The sequence below is a fragment of the Anomaloglossus baeobatrachus genome, chromosome 4 (genome assembly GCF_048569485.1).
Source record: "Anomaloglossus baeobatrachus isolate aAnoBae1 chromosome 4, aAnoBae1.hap1, whole genome shotgun sequence".
Lineage (NCBI taxonomy): Eukaryota > Metazoa > Chordata > Amphibia > Anura > Aromobatidae > Anomaloglossus > Anomaloglossus baeobatrachus.
In genome coordinates this window covers 645130203-645145654 of record NC_134356.1, presented here as the reverse complement: position 1 = coordinate 645145654, position 15452 = coordinate 645130203, and the positions used below count along the sequence as shown (strand labels likewise).

The 15452-nt window shown below is 47.0% G+C and overlaps 24 non-coding genes across 24 annotated transcripts; all 24 read left to right on the top strand.

The window, feature by feature from the left end:
• The first annotated feature begins 157 nt into the window (after positions 1-157).
• On the top strand, positions 158-298 carry LOC142304690 (U4 spliceosomal RNA). The gene has a single exon (XR_012753343.1). It is a non-coding gene; the product is annotated as a U4 spliceosomal RNA (small nuclear RNA).
• Positions 299-582: 284 nt separating this feature from the next.
• Positions 583-723, top strand: LOC142304734 (U4 spliceosomal RNA). Its single transcript, XR_012753385.1, has one exon. It is a non-coding gene; the product is annotated as a U4 spliceosomal RNA (small nuclear RNA).
• Positions 724-1007: 284 nt separating this feature from the next.
• On the top strand, positions 1008-1148 carry LOC142305255 (U4 spliceosomal RNA). The gene has a single exon (XR_012753880.1). It is a non-coding gene; the product is annotated as a U4 spliceosomal RNA (small nuclear RNA).
• A 284-nt stretch (positions 1149-1432) lies between these two features.
• On the top strand, positions 1433-1573 carry LOC142304809 (U4 spliceosomal RNA). Its single transcript, XR_012753456.1, has one exon. It is a non-coding gene; the product is annotated as a U4 spliceosomal RNA (small nuclear RNA).
• A 344-nt stretch (positions 1574-1917) lies between these two features.
• Positions 1918-2058, top strand: LOC142305284 (U4 spliceosomal RNA). Its single transcript, XR_012753907.1, has one exon. It is a non-coding gene; the product is annotated as a U4 spliceosomal RNA (small nuclear RNA).
• A 284-nt stretch (positions 2059-2342) lies between these two features.
• On the top strand, positions 2343-2483 carry LOC142304488 (U4 spliceosomal RNA). Its single transcript, XR_012753148.1, has one exon. It is a non-coding gene; the product is annotated as a U4 spliceosomal RNA (small nuclear RNA).
• A 284-nt stretch (positions 2484-2767) lies between these two features.
• On the top strand, positions 2768-2908 carry LOC142305070 (U4 spliceosomal RNA). The gene has a single exon (XR_012753707.1). It is a non-coding gene; the product is annotated as a U4 spliceosomal RNA (small nuclear RNA).
• Positions 2909-3192: 284 nt separating this feature from the next.
• Positions 3193-3333, top strand: LOC142304639 (U4 spliceosomal RNA). Its single transcript, XR_012753294.1, has one exon. It is a non-coding gene; the product is annotated as a U4 spliceosomal RNA (small nuclear RNA).
• A 284-nt stretch (positions 3334-3617) lies between these two features.
• LOC142304584 (U4 spliceosomal RNA) lies at positions 3618-3758 on the top strand. The gene has a single exon (XR_012753239.1). It is a non-coding gene; the product is annotated as a U4 spliceosomal RNA (small nuclear RNA).
• Positions 3759-4042: 284 nt separating this feature from the next.
• On the top strand, positions 4043-4183 carry LOC142304583 (U4 spliceosomal RNA). The gene has a single exon (XR_012753238.1). It is a non-coding gene; the product is annotated as a U4 spliceosomal RNA (small nuclear RNA).
• Positions 4184-4467: 284 nt separating this feature from the next.
• LOC142304527 (U4 spliceosomal RNA) lies at positions 4468-4608 on the top strand. The gene has a single exon (XR_012753185.1). It is a non-coding gene; the product is annotated as a U4 spliceosomal RNA (small nuclear RNA).
• A 284-nt stretch (positions 4609-4892) lies between these two features.
• LOC142304755 (U4 spliceosomal RNA) lies at positions 4893-5033 on the top strand. The gene has a single exon (XR_012753405.1). It is a non-coding gene; the product is annotated as a U4 spliceosomal RNA (small nuclear RNA).
• A 344-nt stretch (positions 5034-5377) lies between these two features.
• Positions 5378-5518, top strand: LOC142305272 (U4 spliceosomal RNA). The gene has a single exon (XR_012753896.1). It is a non-coding gene; the product is annotated as a U4 spliceosomal RNA (small nuclear RNA).
• A 284-nt stretch (positions 5519-5802) lies between these two features.
• Positions 5803-5943, top strand: LOC142304487 (U4 spliceosomal RNA). Its single transcript, XR_012753147.1, has one exon. It is a non-coding gene; the product is annotated as a U4 spliceosomal RNA (small nuclear RNA).
• Positions 5944-6227: 284 nt separating this feature from the next.
• LOC142304625 (U4 spliceosomal RNA) lies at positions 6228-6368 on the top strand. Its single transcript, XR_012753280.1, has one exon. It is a non-coding gene; the product is annotated as a U4 spliceosomal RNA (small nuclear RNA).
• A 284-nt stretch (positions 6369-6652) lies between these two features.
• LOC142304554 (U4 spliceosomal RNA) lies at positions 6653-6793 on the top strand. The gene has a single exon (XR_012753211.1). It is a non-coding gene; the product is annotated as a U4 spliceosomal RNA (small nuclear RNA).
• Positions 6794-7077: 284 nt separating this feature from the next.
• LOC142304754 (U4 spliceosomal RNA) lies at positions 7078-7218 on the top strand. Its single transcript, XR_012753404.1, has one exon. It is a non-coding gene; the product is annotated as a U4 spliceosomal RNA (small nuclear RNA).
• A 344-nt stretch (positions 7219-7562) lies between these two features.
• On the top strand, positions 7563-7703 carry LOC142305260 (U4 spliceosomal RNA). The gene has a single exon (XR_012753885.1). It is a non-coding gene; the product is annotated as a U4 spliceosomal RNA (small nuclear RNA).
• Positions 7704-7987: 284 nt separating this feature from the next.
• On the top strand, positions 7988-8128 carry LOC142304486 (U4 spliceosomal RNA). Its single transcript, XR_012753146.1, has one exon. It is a non-coding gene; the product is annotated as a U4 spliceosomal RNA (small nuclear RNA).
• Positions 8129-8412: 284 nt separating this feature from the next.
• Positions 8413-8553, top strand: LOC142304660 (U4 spliceosomal RNA). The gene has a single exon (XR_012753315.1). It is a non-coding gene; the product is annotated as a U4 spliceosomal RNA (small nuclear RNA).
• Positions 8554-8837: 284 nt separating this feature from the next.
• LOC142304658 (U4 spliceosomal RNA) lies at positions 8838-8978 on the top strand. The gene has a single exon (XR_012753313.1). It is a non-coding gene; the product is annotated as a U4 spliceosomal RNA (small nuclear RNA).
• A 284-nt stretch (positions 8979-9262) lies between these two features.
• Positions 9263-9403, top strand: LOC142305317 (U4 spliceosomal RNA). The gene has a single exon (XR_012753939.1). It is a non-coding gene; the product is annotated as a U4 spliceosomal RNA (small nuclear RNA).
• Positions 9404-9687: 284 nt separating this feature from the next.
• Positions 9688-9828, top strand: LOC142305069 (U4 spliceosomal RNA). The gene has a single exon (XR_012753706.1). It is a non-coding gene; the product is annotated as a U4 spliceosomal RNA (small nuclear RNA).
• Positions 9829-10112: 284 nt separating this feature from the next.
• On the top strand, positions 10113-10253 carry LOC142305257 (U4 spliceosomal RNA). The gene has a single exon (XR_012753882.1). It is a non-coding gene; the product is annotated as a U4 spliceosomal RNA (small nuclear RNA).
• The last annotated feature ends 5199 nt before the right edge of the window (positions 10254-15452 follow it).

The window sequence follows — 15452 nt, the reverse complement described above, 5'->3', positions numbered from 1 at the left end:
TAATCCTTGAAAAGTACCTCTTCCGGGAATCTTCCGACTGTCTTCTCCTAGGGACCCTTGCAGCGGCGGAAGAAAGGAAGTGGGCATTTGGAACTCTCCATAACATAAAGAAGCTCTTCCTGGAAAGTGGGGATTTCTTGGTGACCTGAACTCCTTTAACTTTGCGCAGTGGCAGTATCGTAGCCCATGAGGTTTAACCGAGGCGTGATTATTGGTAATTGAAAACTTTTCCCAATACCCCGCCATGATGACTTGAAATACAGTCAGCATTGGCAATTTTTGTTGGTCTCTCAGGAGGCTTAATTCATGGTATGCAAATGACAGAAAATTAGCTCCTCCCAGTGGTGGAAAATAACTCTTGCTTCCCTCAACAGTCTAATGGTCGTTTACACCTGGATCAGAAAGAGAGAGAGTTGGCCTACAGGTAATCCTTGAAAAGTACCTCTTCCGGGAATCTTCCGACTGTATTCTCCTAGGGACCCTTGCAGCGGCGGAAGAAAGGAAGTGGGCATTTGGAACTCTCCATAACATAAACGAGCTCTTCCTGGAAAGCGGGGATTTCTTGGTGACCTGAACTCCTTTAACTTTGCGCAGTGGCAGTATCGTAGCCCATGAGGTTTAACCGAGGCGTGATTATTGCTAATTGAAAACTTTTCCCAATACCCTGCCATGATGTCTTGAAATACAGTCAGCATTGGCAATTTTTGTTGGTTTCTCAGGAGGCTTAATTCATGGTATGCAAATGACAGAAAATTATCTCCTCCCAGTGGTGGAAAATAACTCTTGCTTCCCTCAACAGTCTAATGGTTGTTTACACCTGGATCAGAAAGAGAGAGAGTTGGCCTGCAGGTAATCCTTGAAAAGTACCTCTTCCGGGAATCTTCCGACTGTCTTCTCCTAGGGACCCTTGCAGAGGCGGAAGAAAGGAAGTGGGCATTTGGAACTCTCCATAACATAAACGAGCTCTTCCTGGAAAGCGGGGATTTCTTGGTGACCTGAACTCCATTAACTTTGCGCAGTGGCAGTATCGTAGCCCATGAGGTTTAACCGAGGCGTGATTATTGCTAATTGAAAACTTTTCCCAATACCCCGCCATGATGACTTGCAATACAGTCAGCATTGGCAATTTTTGTTGGTCTCTCAGGAGGCTTAATTCATGGTATGCAAATGACAGAAAATTAGCTCCTCCCAGTGGTGGAAAATAACTCTTGCTTCCCTCAACAGTCTAATGGTCGTTTACACCTGGATCAGAAAGAGAGAGAGTAGGCCTGCAGGTAATCCTTGAAAAGTACCTCTTCCGGGAATCTTCCGACTGTCTTCTCCTAGGGACCCTTGCAGCGGCGGAAGAAAGGAAGTGGGCATTTGGAACTCTCCATAACATAAACGAGCTCTTCCTGGAAAGCGGGGATTTCTTGGTGACCTGAACTCCTTTAACTTTGCGCAGTGGCAGTATCGTAGCCCATGAGGTTTAACCGAGGCGGAATTTTTGCTAATAGAAAACTTTTCCCAATACCCCGCCATGATGACTTGAAATACAGTCAGCATTGGCAATTTTTGTTGGTCTCTCAGGAGGCCCGCCATGATGACTTGAAATACAGTCAGCATTGGCAATTTTTGTTGGTCTCTCAGGAGGCTTAATTCATGGTATGCAAATGACAGAAAATTAGCTCCTCCCAGTGGTGGAAAATAACTCTTGCTTCCCTCAACAGTCTAATGGTCGTTTACACCTGGATCAGAAAGAGAGAGAGTTGGCCTGCAGGTAATCCTTGAAAAGTACCTCTTCCGGGAATCTTCCGACTGTCTTCTCCTAGGGACCCTTGCAGCGGCGGAAGAAAGGAAGTGGGCATTTGGAACTCTCCATAACATAAACGAGCTCTTCCTGGAAAGCGGGGATTTCTTGGTGACCTGAACTCCCTTAACTTTGCGCAGTGGCAGTATCGTAGCCCATGAGGTTTAACCGAGGCGTGATTATTGCTAATTGAAAACTATTCCCAATACCCCGCCATGATGACTTGAAATACAGTCAGCATTGGCAATTTTTGATGGTCTCTCAGGAGGCTTAATCCATGGTATGCAAATGACAGAACATTAGCTCCTCCCAGTGGTGGAAAATAACTCTTGCTTTCCTCAACAGTCTAATGGTCGTTTACACCTGGATCAGAAAGAGAGAGAGTTGGCCTGCAGGTAATCCTTGAAAAGTACCTCTTCCGGGAATCTTCCGACTGTCTTCTCCTAGGGACCCTTGCAGCGGCGGAAGAAAGGAAATGGGCATTTGGAACTCTCCATAACATAAACGAGCTCTTCCTGGAAAGCGGGGATTTCTTGTTGACCTGAACTCCTTTAACTTTGCGCAGTGGCAGTATCGTAGCCCATGAGGTTTAACCGAGGCGTGATTATTGCTAATTGAAAACTTTTCCCAATACCCTGCCATGATGACTTGAAATACAGTCAGCATTGGCAATTTTTGTTGGTCTCTCAGGAGGCTTAATTCATGGTATGCAAATGACAGAAAATTAGCTCCTTCCAGTGGTGGAAAATAACTCTTGCTTCCCTCAACAGTCTAATGGTCGTTTACACCTGGATCAGAAAGAGAGAGAGTTGGCCTGCAGGTAATCCTTGAAAAGTACCTCTTCCGGGAATCTTCCGACTGTCTTCTCCTAGGGACCCTTGCAGCGGCGGAAGAAAGGAAGTGGGCATTTGGAACTCTCCATAACATAAACGAGCTCTTCCTGGAAAGCGGGGATTTCTTGGTGACCTGAACTCCTTTAACTTTGCGCAGTGGCAGTATCGTAGCCCATGAGGTTTAACCGAGGCGTGATTATTGCTAATTGAAAACTTTTCCCAATACCCCGCCATGATGACTTGAAATACAGTCAGCATTGGCAATTTTTGTTGGTCTCTCAGGAGGCTTAATTCATGGTATGCAAATGACAGAAAATTAGCTCCTCCCAGTGGTGGAAAATAACTCTTGCTTCCCTCAACAGTCTAATGGTCGTTTACACCTGGATCAGAAAGAGAGAGAGTTGGCCTGCAGGTAATCCTTGAAAAGTACCTCTTCCGGGAATCTTCCGACTCTCTTCTCCTAGGGACCCTTACAGCGGCGGAAGAAAGGAAGTGGGCATTTGGAACTCTCCATAACATAAACGAGCTCTTCCTGGAAAGCGGGGATTTCTTGGTGACCTGAACTCCTTTAACTTTGCGCAGTGGCAGTATCGTAGCCCATGAGGTTTAACCGAGGCGTGATTATTGCTAATTGAAAACTTTTCCCAATACCCCGCCATGATGACTTGAAATACAGTCAGCATTGGCACTTTTTGTTGGTCTCTCAGGAGGCTTAATTCATGGTATGCAAATGACAGAAAATTAGCTTCTCCCAGTGGTGGAAAATAACTCTTGCTTCCCTCAACAGTCTAATGGTCGTTTACACCTGGATCAGAAAGAGAGAGAGTTGGCCTACAGGTAATCCTTGAAAAGTACCTCTTCCGGGAATCTTCCGACTGTCTTCTCCTAGGGACCCTTGCAGCGGCGGAAGAAAGGAAGTGGGCATTTGGAACTCTCCATAACATAAACGAGCTCTTAGTGGAAAGCGGGGATTTCTTGGTGACCTGAACTCCTTTAACTTTGCGCAGTGGCAGTATCGTAGCCCATGAGGTTTAACCGAGGCGTGATTATTGCTAATTGAAAACTTTTCCCAATACCCCACCATGATGACTTGAAATACAGTCAGCATTGGCAATTTTTGTTGGTCTCTCAGGAGGCTTAATTCATGGTATGCAAATGACAGAACATTAGCTCCTCCCAGTGGTGGAAAATAACTCTTGCTTCCCTCAACAGTCTAATGGTCGTTTACACCTGGATCAGAAAGAGAGAGAGTTGGCCTGCAGGTAATCCTTGAAAAGTACCTCTTCCGGGAATCTTCCGACTGTCTTCTCCTAGGGACCCTTGCAGCGGCGGAAGAAAGGAAGTGGGCATTTGGAACTCTCCATAACATAAACGAGCTCTTCCTGGAAAGCGGGGATTTCTTGGTGACCTGAACTCCTTTAACTTTGCGCAGTGGCAGTATCGTAGCCCATGAGGTTTAACCGAGGCGTGATTATTGCTAATTGAAAACTTTTCCCAATACCCCACCATGATGACTTGAAATACAGTCAGCATTGGCAATTTTTGTTGGTCTCTCAGGAGGCTTAATTCATGGTATGCAAATGACAGAAAATTAGCTCCTCCCAGTGGTGGAAAATAACTCTTGCTTCCCTCAACAGTCTAATGGTCGTTTACACCTGGATCAGAAAGAGAGAGAGTTGGCCTGCAGGTAATCCTTGAAAAGTACCTCTTCCGGGAATCTTCCGACTGTCTTCTCCTAGGGACCCTTGCAGCGGCGGAAGAAAGGAAGTGGGCATTTGGAACTCTCCATAACATAAACGAGCTCTTCCTGGAAAGCGGGGATTTCTTGGTGACCTGAACTCCTTTAACTTTGCGCAGTGGCAGTATCGTAGCCCATGAGGTTTAACTGAGGCGTGATTATTGCTAATTGAAAACTTTTCCCAATACCCCGCCATGATGACTTGCAATACAGTCAGCATTGGCAATTTTTGTTGGTCTCTCAGGAGGCTTAATTCATGGTATGCAAATGACAGAAAATTAGCTCCTCCCAGTGGTGGAAAATAACTCTTGCTTCCCTCAACAGTCTAATGGTCGTTTACACCTGGATCAGAAAGAGAGAGAGTAGGCCTGCAGGTAATCCTTGAAAAGTACCTCTTCCGGGAATCTTCCGACTGTCTTCTCCTAGGGACCCTTGCAGCGGCGGAAGAAAGGAAGTGGGCATTTGGAACTCTCCATAACATAAACGAGCTCTTCCTGGAAAGCGGGGATTTCTTGGTGACCTGAACTCCTTTAACTTTGCGCAGTGGCAGTATCGTAGCCCATGAGGTTTAACCGAGGCGGAATTATTGCTAATTGAAAACTTTTCCCAATACCCCGCCATGATGACTTGAAATACAGTCAGCATTGGCAATTTTTGTTGGTCTCTCAGGAGGCCCGCCATGATGACTTGAAATACAGTCAGCATTGGCAATTTTTGTTGGTCTCTCAGGAGGCTTAATTCATGGTATGCAAATGACAGAAAATTAGCTCCTCCCAGTGGTGGAAAATAACTCTTGCTTCCCTCAACAGTCTAATGGTCGTTTACACCTGGATCAGAAAGAGAGAGAGTTGGCCTGCAGGTAATCCTTGAAAAGTACCTCTTCCGGGAATCTTCCGACTGTCTTCTCCTAGGGACCCTTGCAGCGGCGGAAGAAAGGAAGTGGGCATTTGGAACTCTCCATAACATAAACGAGCTCTTCCTGGAAAGCGGGGATTTCTTGGTGACCTGAACTCCCTTAACTTTGCGCAGTGGCAGTATCGTAGCCCATGAGGTTTAACCGAGGCGTGATTATTGCTAATTGAAAACTATTCCCAATACCCCGCCATGATGACTTGAAATACAGTCAGCATTGGCAATTTTTGATGGTCTCTCAGGAGGCTTAATCCATGGTATGCAAATGACAGAACATTAGCTCCTCCCAGTGGTGGAAAATAACTCTTGCTTTCCTCAACAGTCTAATGGTCGTTTACACCTGGATCAGAAAGAGAGAGAGTTGGCCTGCAGGTAATCCTTGAAAAGTACCTCTTCCGGGAATCTTCCGACTGTCTTCTCCTAGGGACCCTTGCAGCGGCGGAAGAAAGGAAATGGGCATTTGGAACTCTCCATAACATAAACGAGCTCTTCCTGGAAAGCGGGGATTTCTTGTTGACCTGAACTCCTTTAACTTTGCGCAGTGGCAGTATCGTAGCCCATGAGGTTTAACCGAGGCGTGATTATTGCTAATTGAAAACTTTTCCCAATACCCTGCCATGATGACTTGAAATACAGTCAGCATTGGCAATTTTTGTTGGTCTCTCAGGAGGCTTAATTCATGGTATGCAAATGACAGAAAATTAGCTCCTCCCAGTGGTGGAAAATAACTCTTGCTTCCCTCAACAGTCTAATGGTCGTTTACACCTGGATCAGAAAGAGAGAGAGTTGGCCTGCAGGTAATCCTTGAAAAGTACCTCTTCCGGGAATCTTCCGACTGTCTTCTCCTAGGGACCCTTGCAGCGGCGGAAGAAAGGAAGTGGGCATTTGGAACTCTCCATAACATAAAGAAGCTCTTCCTGGAAAGCGGGGATTTCTTGGTGACCTGAACTCCTTTAACTTTGCGCAGTGGCAGTATCGTAGCCCATGAGGTTTAACCGAGGCGTGATTATTGCTAATTGAAAACTTTTCCCAATACCCTGCCATGATGTCTTGAAATACAGTCAGCATTGGCAATTTTTGTTGGTCTCTTAGGAGGCTTAATTCATGGTATGCAAATGACAGAAAATTAGCTCCTCCCAGTGGTGGAAAATAACTCTTGCTTCCCTCAAAAGTCTAATGGTTGTTTACACCTGGATCAGAAAGAGAGAGAGTTGGCCTGCAGGTAATCCTTGAAAAGTACCTCTTCCGGGAATCTTCCGACTGTCTTCTCCTAGGGACCCTTGCAGCGGCGGAAGAAAGGAAGTGGGCATTTGGAACTCTCCATAACATAAACGAGCTCTTCCTGGAAAGCGGGGATTTCTTGGTGACCTGAACTCCTTTAACTTTGCGCAGTGGCAGTATCGTAGCCCATGAGGTTTAACCGAGGCGTGATTATTGCTAATTGAAAACTATTCCCAATACCCCGCCATGATGACTTGAAATACAGTCAGCATTGGCAATTTTTGTTGGTCTCTCAGGAGGCTTAATTCATGGTATGCAAATGACAGAACATTAGCTCCTCCCAGTGGTGGAAAATAACTCTTGCTTCCCTCAACAGTCTAATGGTCGTTTACACCTGGATCAGAAAGAGAGAGAGTTGGCCTACAGGTAATCCTTGAAAAGTACCTCTTCCGGGAATCTTCCGACTGTCTTCTCCTAGGGACCCTTGCAGCGGCGGAAGAAAGGAAGTGGGCATTTGGAACTCTCCATAACATAAACGAGCTCTTCCTGGAAAGCGGGGATTTCTTGGTGACCTGAACTCCTTTAACTTTGCGCAGTGGCAGTATCGTAGCCCATGAGGTTTAACCGAGGCGGAATTATTGCTAATTGAAAACTTTTCCCAATACCCCGCCATGATGACTTGAAATACAGTCAGCATTGGCAATTTTTGTTGGTCTCTCAGGAGGCCCGCCATGATGACTTGAAATACAGTCAGCATTGGCAATTTTTGTTGGTCTCTCAGGAGGCTTAATTCATGGTATGCAAATGACAGAAAATTAGCTCCTCCCAGTGGTGGAAAATAACTCTTGCTTCCCTCAACAGTCTAATGGTCGTTTACACCTGGATCAGAAAGAGAGAGAGTTGGCCTGCAGGTAATCCTTGAAAAGTACCTCTTCCGGGAATCTTCCGACTGTCTTCTCCTAGGGACCCTTGCAGCGGCGGAAGAAAGGAAGTGGGCATTTGGAACTCTCCATAACATAAACGAGCTCTTCCTGGAAAGCGGGGATTTCTTGGTGACCTGAACTCCCTTAACTTTGCGCAGTGGCAGTATCGTAGCCCATGAGGTTTAACCGAGGCGTGATTATTGCTAATTGAAAACTATTCCCAATACCCCGCCATGATGACTTGAAATACAGTCAGCATTGGCAATTTTTGATGGTCTCTCAGGAGGCTTAATCCATGGTATGCAAATGACAGAACATTAGCTCCTCCCAGTGGTGGAAAATAACTCTTGCTTTCCTCAACAGTCTAATGGTCGTTTACACCTGGATCAGAAAGAGAGAGAGTTGGCCTGCAGGTAATCCTTGAAAAGTACCTCTTCCGGGAATCTTCCGACTGTCTTCTCCTAGGGACCCTTGCAGCGGCGGAAGAAAGGAAATGGGCATTTGGAACTCTCCATAACATAAACGAGCTCTTCCTGGAAAGCGGGGATTTCTTGTTGACCTGAACTCCTTTAACTTTGCGCAGTGGCAGTATCGTAGCCCATGAGGTTTAACCGAGGCGTGATTATTGCTAATTGAAAACTTTTCCCAATACCCTGCCATGATGACTTGAAATACAGTCAGCATTGGCAATTTTTGTTGGTCTCTCAGGAGGCTTAATTCATGGTATGCAAATGACAGAAAATTAGCTCCTCCCAGTGGTGGAAAATAACTCTTGCTTCCCTCAACAGTCTAATGGTCGTTTACACCTGGATCAGAAAGAGAGAGAGTTGGCCTGCAGGTAATCCTTGAAAAGTACCTCTTCCGGGAATCTTCCGACTGTCTTCTCCTAGGGACCCTTGCAGCGGCGGAAGAAAGGAAGTGGGCATTTGGAACTCTCCATAACATAAAGAAGCTCTTCCTGGAAAGTGGGGATTTCTTGGTGACCTGAACTCCTTTAACTTTGCGCAGTGGCAGTATCGTAGCCCATGAGGTTTAACCGAGGCGTGATTATTGGTAATTGAAAACTTTTCCCAATACCCCGCCATGATGACTTGAAATACAGTCAGCATTGGCAATTTTTGTTGGTCTCTAAGGAGGCTTAATTCATGGTATGCAAATGACAGAAAATTAGCTCCTCCCAGTGGTGGAAAATAACTCTTGCTTCCCTCAACAGTCTAATGGTCGTTTACACCTGGATCAGAAAGAGAGAGAGTTGGCCTACAGGTAATCCTTGAAAAGTACCTCTTCCGGGAATCTTCCGACTGTATTCTCCTAGGGACCCTTGCAGCGGCGGAAGAAAGGAAGTGGGCATTTGGAACTCTCCATAACATAAACGAGCTCTTCCTGGAAAGCGGGGATTTCTTGGTGACCTGAACTCCTTTAACTTTGCGCAGTGGCAGTATCGTAGCCCATGAGGTTTAACCGAGGCGTGATTATTGCTAATTGAAAACTTTTCCCAATACCCTGCCATGATGTCTTGAAATACAGTCAGCATTGGCAATTTTTGTTGGTCTCTCAGGAGGCTTAATTCATGGTATGCAAATGACAGAAAATTAGCTCCTCCCAGTGGTGGAAAATAACTCTTGCTTCCCTCAACAGTCTAATGGTTGTTTACACCTGGATCAGAAAGAGAGAGAGTTGGCCTGCAGGTAATCCTTGAAAAGTACCTCTTCCGGGAATCTTCCGACTGTCTTCTCCTAGGGACCCTTGCAGCGGCGGAAGAAAGGAAGTGGGCATTTGGAACTCTCCATAACATAAACGAGCTCTTCCTGGAAAGCGGGGATTTCTTGGTGACCTGAACTCCTTTAACTTTGCGCAGTGGCAGTATCGTAGCCCATGAGGTTTAACCGAGGCGTGATTATTGCTAATTGAAAACTATTCCCAATACCCTGCCATGATGACTTGAAATACAGTCAGCATTGGCAATTTTTGTTGGTCTCTCAGGAGGCTTAATTCATGGTATGCAAATGACAGAACATTAGCTCCTCCCAGTGGTGGAAAATAACTCTTGCTTCCCTCAACAGTCTAATGGTCGTTTACACCTGGATCAGAAAGAGAGAGAGTTGGCCTGCAGGTAATCCTTGAAAAGTACCTGTTCCGGGAATCTTCCGACTGTCTTCTCCTAGGGACCCTTGCAGCGGCGGAAGAAAGGAAGTTGGCATTTGGAACTCTCCGTAACATAAACGAGCTCTTCCTGGAAAGCGGGCATTTCTTGGTGACCTGAACTCCTTTAACTTTGCGCAGTGGCAGTATCGTAGCCCATGAGGTTTAACCGAGGCGTGATTATTGCTAATTGAAAACTTTTCCCAATACCCCGCCATGATGACTTGAAATACAGTCAGCATTGGCAATTTTTGTTGGTCTCTCAGGAGGCTTAATTCATGGTATGCAAATGACAGAAAATTAGCTCCTCCCAGTGGTGGAAAATAACTCTTGCTTCCCTCAACAGTCTAATGGTCGTTTACACCTGGATCAGAAAGAGAGAGAGTTGGCCTACAGGTAATCCTTGAAAAGTACCTCTTCCGGGAATCTTCCGACTGTCTTCTCCTAGGGACCCTTGCAGCGGCGGAAGAAAGGAAGTGGGCATTTGGAACTCTCCATAACATAAACGAGCTCTTCCTGGAAAGCGGGGATTTCATGGTGACCTGAACTCCTTTAACTTTGCGCAGTGGCAGTATCGTAGCCCATGAGGTTTAACCGAGGCGTGATTATTGCTAATTGAAAACTTTTCCCAACACCCCGCCATGATGACTTGAAATACAGTCAGCATTGGCAATTTTTGTTGGTCTCTCAGGAGGCTTAATTCATGGTATGCAAATGACAGAAAATTAGCTCCTCCCAGTGGTGGAAAATAACTCTTGCTTCCCTCAACAGTATAAGGCTATGTGCACACGGTGCGTTTTTCTCGGCGTTTTTGCGCGTTTTTCGGGTGCGTTTTTGGCCTCAAAACTGCATGACTTTGCTTCCCCAGCAAAGTCTATGAGTTTTCATTTTTGCTGTCCCCACACAGCGTTTTTTTTCAGCTGCGTTTTTGTGGTGACCACAAAAACGCAGCATGTCAATTATTCCCGCGTTTTTCACTGCGCTTTTCATCCATTGAGTTCAATGGGATGTTGAAAGACGCAATGAGAAACGCAAATAGCTGCGTTTTGGTGCGTTTCTAAGACCAAAAACGCAGCTATAAACGCAGGAGGTGGGTAGTAAAGTGACATGTACAGGAAGAGGATTCCTTCTGTCAGTATATACAGAAGCGTGAATCCTCCCGGTACCGTCACCGTCGCTTCCACCTCCCGTCTTGTGCATGTATGCTGCCGTGCGGCGCCATGTCTGGGCGGGAGATGGAAGCGGCTGCGAAAACAAAAGTTAACAGTAGAAAAAAAAAAAAAGTTATACTCACCTGTCTGCAGCCTCCCGGTGCCATGCCCGCTCCCAGATCCTCTCATGGTATCGCCACCCCCGCTCCGGCTGTGTGCAGACGGCCGGGAAAGCTCCGACGGATGCAGGACCTGGCGATGGATCACCTGATGCAGTCACCTGACGCATCAGGTGATCGTAAGTATCGCGGTGACGCGGGCGCCCGGTCGGTATCAGCGGATGCGTCAGGAGACTTCATCCCTGATTACCGGCAGCTGCTGCAGAGATCGGACAGGATCAGACTCCCGCCCCATCGCTCCAGGAGCTGCCGGTAATCGGTAATCAGCACATAAGTGAGTATTATTATTTTTTTTTTTTTTGCACCGATGCATCAGCTGATTGTATAATCGGCTTTTATACAATCAGCTGATGTGTGATGTGATTCAGGCACTTGATCCTGACACATCATCTGATCGCTTTGCCTTCCAGCAAACTGATCAGATGATATTGGATCCGGATTGGACGGCACGGGACCCTGACCCAGGATTACTGCGGAGGGGGGTTTATTTCAATAAAGATGGAGTCACTAATTGTGTTGTGTTTTATTTCTAATAAAAATATTTTTCTGTGTTGTGTTTTTTTTTTATCTTTACTAGAAATTCATGGTGGCCATTAGTGATGAGCGAGCATGCTTGTAACTACTCGGTACTCGCACGAGTATCGCTGTACTCGGGCTGCTCGGCGGGGACCGAGTAATCTCGCGATACTCGTGCTGTACTCGTGGTCTTCATCCCTGCATGTTGGCGCTCTTTTGAGAGCCAGCCCTCATGCAGGGATTGGCTGGCAGACCACTGCAATGCCACAGCCCTGTTAGTTGTGGAATTGCAGTGATTGGCCGGCCTGCACAGCGTGACCGAGCCTTTATACCGGCCGGCGCGCTGTGCTCTGCTCACAGCTATCCAGACAGTGAGTGCAGGGAGAGTGTCGCTGATTCAGGGAAAGCTTTGCGGCCCTTTATAGTTAGTTCCGGAGCAGGGCTGCAAACAGTGTGACCAGAAGTCCTTCTCAGGACTGTTATAGTTGTATACAGGCAGGCAGGGTATAGCCAGGTCGGAGTACAGTAGCAGAGTCCTTCTCAGGACTATTGTTGCTATATACAGGCAGGGTATAGCCAGGTCTGAATACAGGCTAGTGACCAGAAGAGTCCTTGTCAGGACTATTGTAGCAGTATACAGGCAAGCAGGCAGGCAGGGTATATAGCCATTCCTAGTGGTGACCGTATACCAGCCTTCATCATATCTGGGGCTGGTGTACACAGTCTAAAACAGTCCAGATAGTGTCAGACTTCTCAGTAATTGTCGCTCCTAAAAACCAGTTAGGTTCTTATTGCGTCCGTGCTTGCATTTAAAAACAGCACGTGTGTGTCTGTCGGTGGCAGCGTACAGGTGCACGTTTTCCACAAACTATTATATAACGCACAAGTCTAGTGTATAATACACGTCAGTCAGCAGTGGCTGATAGTGTCAGACTTCTCAGTAATTGTCGCTCCTAAAAACCAGTTAGGTTCTTATTGCGTCCGTGCTTGCATTTAAAAACAGCACGTGTGTGTCTGTCGGTGGCAGCGTACAGGTGCACGTTTTGCACAAACTATTATATAACGCACAAGTCTAGTGTATAATACACGTCAGTCAGCAGTGGCTGATAGTGTCAGACTTCTCAGTAATTGTCGCTCCTAAAAACCAGTTAGGTTCTTATTGCGTCCGTGCTTGCATTTAAAAACAGCACGTGTGTGTCTGTCGGTGGCAGCGTACAGGTGCACGTTTTGCACAAACTATTATATAACGCACAAGTCTAGTGTATAATACACGTCAGTCAGCAGTGGCTGATAGTGTCAGACTTCTCAGTATTTGTCGCTCCTAAAAACCAGTTAGGTTCTTATTGCGTCCGTGCTTGCATTTAAAAACAGCACGTGTGTGTCTGTCGGTGGCAGCGTACAGGTGCACGTTTTGCACAAACTATTATATAACGCACAAGTCTAGTGTATAATACACGTCAGTCAGCAGTGGCTGATAGTGTCAGACTTCTCAGTATTTGTCGCTCCTAAAAACCAGTTAGGTTCTTATTGCGTCCGTGCTTGCATTTAAAAACAGCACGTGTGTGTCTGTCGGTGGCAGCGTACAGGTGCACGTTTTGCACAAACTATGATATAACGCACAAGTCTAGTGTATAATACACGTCAGTCAGCAGTGTCTGATAGTGTCAGACTTCTCAGTAATTGTCGCTCCTAAAAACCAGTTAGGTTCTTATTGCGTCCGTGCTTGCATTTAAAAACAGCACGTGTGTGTCTGTCGGTGGCAGCGTACAGGTGCACGTTTTGCACAAACTATTATATAACGCACAAGTCTAGTGTATAATACACGTCAGTCAGCAGTGGCTGATAGTGTCAGACTTCTCAGTATTTGTCGCTCCTAAAAACCAGTTAGGTTCTTATTGCGTCCGTGCTTGCATTTAAAAACCGCACGTGTGTGTTGCAGTCGGTGGCAGCGTCAGGCTCCACATTGTCCCTGGATAGAGATGTGCATAAGGGCCTCAAAACATTGTTCCCATTGCAAAGGAGCGGGTCGCCTGTCGTTGTAATGTCCATTCTGAAAGAATGGTCGAAAAAATTTACCACTGGGGGTATACCTGAAACAACGGCCTAACTATTGTAACGGTCATCATGATGGCGCATGAGGAGAAGGAGGAGCAGTTCAACGATTAGCCAAAGTCCAGAAGTGTGTACCCATGGGTGAGTGTAGGTACATGGCAAACTTTAAATTCCGCTCTCATTTGCTGGTGGTGTGGTGAAGTCTGGCCCAATCCAACCCTTGTTCATCTTGATCAGAGTCAGCCTGTCAACATTTACAGTTGACAGGCAGGTGCGTTTATCTGTAGTGATTCCACCTGCGGCACTAAAAACACGCTCTGACAAAACGCTAGCGGCAGGGCATGCCAGGACTTCGAAGGCGTAGAGAGCCAATTCATGCCACGTGTCCAGCTTGGATACCCATTAATTGTAAAGCACAGAGGAATGTCGGAGTACAGTTGTTTGATCTGCAAGGTACTCCTTGAGCATCTGGGCAAACTTAGGATTTTTTGTGGCACTACCCCGCACCTCAGGGGCTGTGGTATGTGAGGGCCTGAGAAAACTGTCCCACATCTTAAAGACTGTTCCCCTACCTCTGGCGTATTGGACTTCTGCCCCTCTCGGCTGTACGCCTTGGTTGTCCACTGATTCCTGACCTATGCCGCTAGCGTTTTGTGAGGGGAATGCTTTGCCTACTTCCGTGACTATGGCCTTCTGGAACTGCTGCATTTTGCCTGACCTCTTCGCCTCGGGAATAAGAGACATAAAGTTCTCCTTGTAGCGTGGGTGTAACAGTGTTACCAACCAGTAATGATTGTCGGCAAAGATGTTCTTAACGCGAGGGTCACGAGACAGGCAGCTTACCATAAAGTCAGCCATGTGTGCCAGACTCTTAACAGCCATCACTTCAGTATCCTGACCAACACGATGACTGAACATGCTGTCCTCCTCCTCCTCCTCCTCATCTACCCTGTCCTCTGGCCAGCCACGCTGAACCAAGGATATGACTGCATGTCATATCCTCAATTTGGCCAGAGAGTTGCTCCATGTCTTCATCCTCCTCCTCGTCATAGTCCTCCACTGCATGTTGTGATGAGACGAGGCTGGGCTGTGTGTTATCACCCACACCCACTACTGTTTCTTGCTCAAACTCATCGCGCTCCGCCTGAAATGCATCATGGTTGTTTTTTGAGCAGAGACCATTTTAGAAGGCAGAGAAGCGGTATGGTGACGCTAATAATGTCGTCATCGCAGCTCACCATCTTGGTGGAGTCCTCAAAGTTTTGGCGGATGGTACATAGGTCGGACATCCATCTCCACTCCTCAGGTGTTATGTGTGGAGTTTGACCCATTTCCCTACGGCTTAGGTGATGCAGGTACTCAACAACTGCCCTCTTCTGCTCACATATCCTGACCAACATGTGCAGAGTTGAATTCCAACGCGTGGGGACATCACACACCAGTCTGTGAGCCGGAAGATGCAAAAGGCGCTGAAAGCCGGCAAGGACGGCTGAAGCAGTAGGTGACTTTCGAAAATGTACAGACAGGCGGCGAACTTTTACCAGCAGATCAGACAGCTCTGGGTATGACTTTAGAAACCGCTGAACCACGAGGTTGAGCACATGGGCCACGCATGGAACATGTGTCAGCTGGCCTCGCCTCAAAGCCGCCACCAGGTTCCGGCCATTGTCACACACGACCTTTCCTGGCTTTAGGTTCAGAGGTGTGAGCCAGTGATCTGCCTGCTGTTTCAGAGCTGTACACACCTCTTCTGCATTGTGGGGTTTGTCACCTATGCAGATTAGCTTCAGCACAGCCTGTTGCCGCTTCGCCGAGGCAGTGCTGCAGTGCTTCTGTGTCGCCCTGGACAAGCCAGGGGCCACAGAGCACAACACTTACACACCCCACACTCCCTGCAGGCATATCATAGTCAAAACACAAAATCCTTGTTGCCTTCCCCAGGGGCTGTTGTCCACACCAGGGGGTGGAGCCAGGCGGTTGGTCTCCACTCACCAAG